Below are 5,123 nucleotides of genomic sequence, written 5' to 3' on the forward strand. Positions count from 1 at the left end.
AAATATACTCAAGCTCTGTATAGTCTTGAATTACATGATATATGTTTAGTGGATGAATACATTATGTTATTCACTAAATATAGATGGAATTCGGGAGTCGAAGAAGACATAGCTATGCAGCTTTTCTTCGCAAAAATGCCAAGTCCCTGGAGAGAAATGCTCATAAGGGAATATGTACCTGGAAATCCAGATACATTGGCACGAAGAGCTTCTTTCCTTAAAGGAAAATTGGCGGAATGGTGCCATTTGGCAGCATTACAAAAGAATTACAAACGATTAAGGGGTATTAACAAACGTACTCTTTTGTGTTGTAAAGAAAATGATCTTCCAACAATTATTGGAAGTAAACCACAAAAGCATAAAAGGAAAAGTTTTAGGACTCATCCTTATGCTAGAAGTAGAAGGAGTTCTTGGAAACCAAGAACAGTATGGTCTAGACAGAAAGCCAGATCTTACAAATCTGGACAAAGGAGCGGACCATCAAGGACTAGGACATCCTCTCAGGCATCGAGTACATCTCGAAGCACAAGAAGAACACCTACAAAGAAAACTTCCCGAAGGGCTCATACACGAGCTAATGAAAGTTTTAAGGACTGTAATTGTTGGACATGTGGAGCAAGATGACATATCTCGACTAACTGTCCAGAAAATGAAAAAAGAGGTATTAAACGCTTTGATCCAACTCCGGATATAGAAGAAGCAGTTTATTACCAAGATCTTATTCATGTATACCAATTTGAGGACATTGCCTCAGATGAAAGTACATATGAAGAAGAAGAAGTCCTGAGTCAGGAAGAATCCGATGGAACTGAATCGGAATCTGACTGAAAACGAGGTGTTTCGACACGAAACACATGAGGATTTGTCTGGGTTCTTTAGCCAGACAACAATATCTAATAACATGGTTCAAAGAATCATGAAAGAAAATCCTAGTCTACAGAGATACCAAGGATTCTCTGCAGGACAGGTAGAAAAGTTCTTAGGAAATCTTGGCCTAAGAAACAGAAAGCATCATCTAATCTATAAAGTTTCTAGAAGGGAAATGGCAATCCCAATGGAACTTACGGGAAATAGAATGGAGATGCAATTAATTCCTTCTGAGGAAATAAAGGAGGAATTACAAAAACTCAAGATCGAAGTAGCAAGGACTATGTCCTGGATTCATATTGGAGCAATCCAAATTATGATAAAAGCTACTTTCAAAGAAGGTATTGATTCACCCATTGATATTGCTATATGCGATAAAAGAATGGGGAACCTTCAAGATTCAGTACTGGGAACTATCTCAGGAAATCTCTGTGCAGGAAAGATTGTAGGAGTTATCTATCCACGGATAGCTTACAACCTGGCAGATCGAGATTTTAGCCGAGCCTTGACATTACATCAAAATTTCAAGGAGAAAAGGCTAATGAAGGAAGGTAATAGACCATATTCTATTACCTATCAAATCTCATATGCTTTATCTAATACACATCATTCAGAGTTGTTTATTAGAAATGAGTTTATTGAGATACCAGAAATATTTGGAAAAGTTGCTCAGGCAATTTATCCAGAACGAGTTGAGTTTCCGGTAATACAGGAAACAGATATCCAAATACAAGACAAACCGATTCTACAAAGGAATCAAAGTCTTAGATTGGAATCAAGAAGACTATCTTTTCAAGGAGATAGGATTACAAGCTACAGATGGGGAAAAACCCCTGTTCAAGAAATCCAACATGAGCTAAAAAGTTTTTCAACAATAGGAAAGCTTAGATGCCCAGAAGGGTGGAAGGAAGTCGAAATAGTATTTGATATTACGAAACAAAGGAATCAATTTCCTTGTAATACCATCTACTATTTAGAACAACCTATGATAGGAACTTACCAAGGAATGATCCAAGTTGGAGAATTGGAAGTTCATATCACAGGAAGTCCAGGAAAAGAATCAGATCAACTGATTCTTGGACTAGAGTTTCTTGAGGAACATAAACCTTGGAAACGTCTAGAGTATGGAATGGAGTTTATGGCAGAAGATAAGATGTGGAAAATCCAATGACCACAAGTCCATTCTCCATATACATTCCAGTAGGAATGTTATATGAACAATATAAGGCAGAATATTTTGCTGCTTATATTGATTCAGGTGCTGGCATTTGTACAGCAAAACGAGGAGTTTTTCCAAATAATTTGGAAGAAGAATTACCAAAGATTGCTGGAAGAGATTTTTCCAGAAGAATCTTAATCTTATGTAAAGGGATTAAGATGACTGAAATAATGATTGGCGGTGCTGGGCAAACACCTTGGTACAAGGTGAAGACACCACCAATTTATTTTCATGATACAGGAGCTGACATTTTACTAGGAAACAATTTCCTACAAATGTTCAAATCCTATACTCAAGAAAATGAGACTAGAAGATTAGTGTTTACAACTCCTTGTAACCACAAAATTATAGTCCAGAGACTAAGAGAGGCATTTTACAGAAAATTGCCGATCCAGTTTCGCAGCAAGCGTGGTGATTCAGGACAACTTCTGAACCCAAAAATGAAAGATTCTAGAAGGTTTGGAGAAACAATGCTCCAGTTGAGAGCAGATAAAACGCTCCAACCAGAAGATATGGAATACCTGAAGATAACTCTACATCAGAATGAAGTAGAGTTTGAATCTAAGGTATCCTTAGAAGATGTCAAGAAAAGGATCAAAGAAAATTACAATGAAGATCCTTTGGCATGGTGGGACAGAAATCAACTCAAAGCTTGCCTTAAAATTAAGGAAGGCAAAGAGTATGAATTTGTCCGTTGCAAGCCTATCCCAATGAATATCATAAATCAAAGGGATATGCAGATTATAATCAAGGAACATTTGGACCTTGGTTTAATCAAAGCAGGAATGTCACCATATAGCAGTCCAGGTTTTCTGGTAAGAAATCATGGTGAGATAAAACGAGGAAAACCCAGATTAGTTATTAATTATCAATAAATTAATAAGATTCTGGAATTTGATGGGTATTTTATACCTAGTAGAAAACATCTAATAAGTTGCATACGCAACGCTAAGATATTATTTAAGTTCGACTGTAAGTCTGGATTTTACCAGATTAGGATGCAAGAAGACAGCAAGTAATTCACAGCTTTCTCTACACCACAAGGACATTATATTTGGGAGGTATTACCAATGGGATTGGCTAATTCACCTCAGATATTTCAAAGAAAAATGGATAATCTTTTTAAAGATTATTTTAAATTTATGTTTGTTTATATTGACGATGTTTTAATAGCATCTAAAGATATGAATGAACATGTTATGCATTTGGAGATTTTCTCCAATGTTTGTAAAAAAGAAGGACTAGTTTTATCTGAAAAGAAAGCAGTCATTGCGACAAGAAAGATTGAATTCCTCGGAATTGAAATCGATGAATCAGGAATTATTCTGCAAGAACACATAGTGGAAAAAGTGCAGAATTTTCCAGAAAGTCTCAAAGACAAGAAGCAACTTCAAAGTTTTCTAGGAGTTGTTAATTTTGCCGGGATGTTTATTAAAAACCTAGCAAAACACAGGAAAGTGTTTAGTCCATTATTGAAAAAAGATGCTAGATTTATATGGACGGATGAACACACAAAAGGACTATGCCAATTAAAGGAGATTTGTAAGAATCTTCCAAAAATGGCTATTCCTCAAAATGAGGATAATCTGGTATTGTATACCGATGCCAGTGATCATTGGTGGGCAGCAGTTCTTACTAAGCTCACACTAGATGGAGAACAACCATGCAGATATTGTAGCGGTTTATTCTCAGATGCAGAAGCCATAAGATGGCATATCAACGAGAAGGAATTTTATGCAGTAAAGAGAGCCTTTGAAAAATGGCCATTATTTTTACTTGCAAAGAAATTCACTTTGAAAGTTGATAACACACAGGTGAAAGCTTTCTTAAGGAATAGAATTGAATCTAAACCTGAGAAGGCCAGATTATTAAGATGGCGGGCATTATGTCAAAATTATATTTTTGATATTATGATAATTAAATCTCATGAAAATATTCTTGCAGATTTTTTAACAAGAGATGGACAGCATTGATATTGATGCTATTATCAAGATGCAGAGGCATTTGAGGGAACACCTTGAAATGCTTCAAACCGAGTTTAACAAGTTAGCACTGAACGCAGAAGTTGCGGGAAGGCTTCAACAAGTTGATAAGAGAATTGTCTCTGATCGAATCACAGGATGTTTACAGGCATATACTCAGTTATGGTCTGTAATGCAAAGGCCTATCCTCCAAGGCATTGAGAAACCATTGGTTTCCCAAATGGAGAGTTTTCGAGTACATGACTCTATACCTGTAGCGGGGGATTCAAATACCCCTTGCACAAGTGTTAAGTCGGAATCATCTCCAGATGAGTCGGCTAAAACAAAAATTGAGACTCCAGATCCTTATCTCGAGTCCTCAAGTCAACCCTTCACCTCGGGGATCGAAGAGGGAGAGATCAACCTTAGGCCTCGTATTGACAAAGGCAAAACTAAGGTTGGTACTAATGAAGCTACAATTTCTCCATTTCAGGTTTACCAACAGAATTAGGAGAAATGAAACACAAGAATTGGCATCAACCCAGCCATGGTTCGAGTTGATGTTGCAGGAAAATATCCTAGGGTATGGATGAAACAAAATTCATATCCAAAGGAGGTCAAAGCCTGGTATGAATTTGGGGCTCTTGCCTCAGTTTATACTACTTCGCCCACCTTCCCGGAAATATCAGCATTACCAAAATGGATTCAGGAAGCTGTTCATGAGACTTGGGCAAATAATGATCATTTGTCCAGAGGAGATGTTTTGGAGCTATACTTTTTCAGTGCAGCACCAGAACCAGCAGGAAAAGGCTCACACGAAGCCTTTCATTTTATCAAGCTAAGGAGGCCAGACATGAATTCTCAAAAATTTATAAAGGATCCTCCTACAAATGAAACCCCCTTAGTCTCTTCATTTAATGAAGATGATATGTCTACCAGGAGAGCATGGGGTATCTGGGTCTGTCTCACAGAGATGGACAAAGTCAAGTTTCCATTTAAGTTTTACCAAAATTCTTTAAATGGATCATTCCTGTTAAACACTATGACAGGAAAAACTACAAGCTTTGCAGAAGATC

The sequence above is a fragment of the Primulina huaijiensis genome, chromosome 15, assembly GCF_012295235.1.
Source record: "Primulina huaijiensis isolate GDHJ02 chromosome 15, ASM1229523v2, whole genome shotgun sequence".
Classification (NCBI taxonomy): Eukaryota; Viridiplantae; Streptophyta; class Magnoliopsida; order Lamiales; family Gesneriaceae; genus Primulina; species Primulina huaijiensis.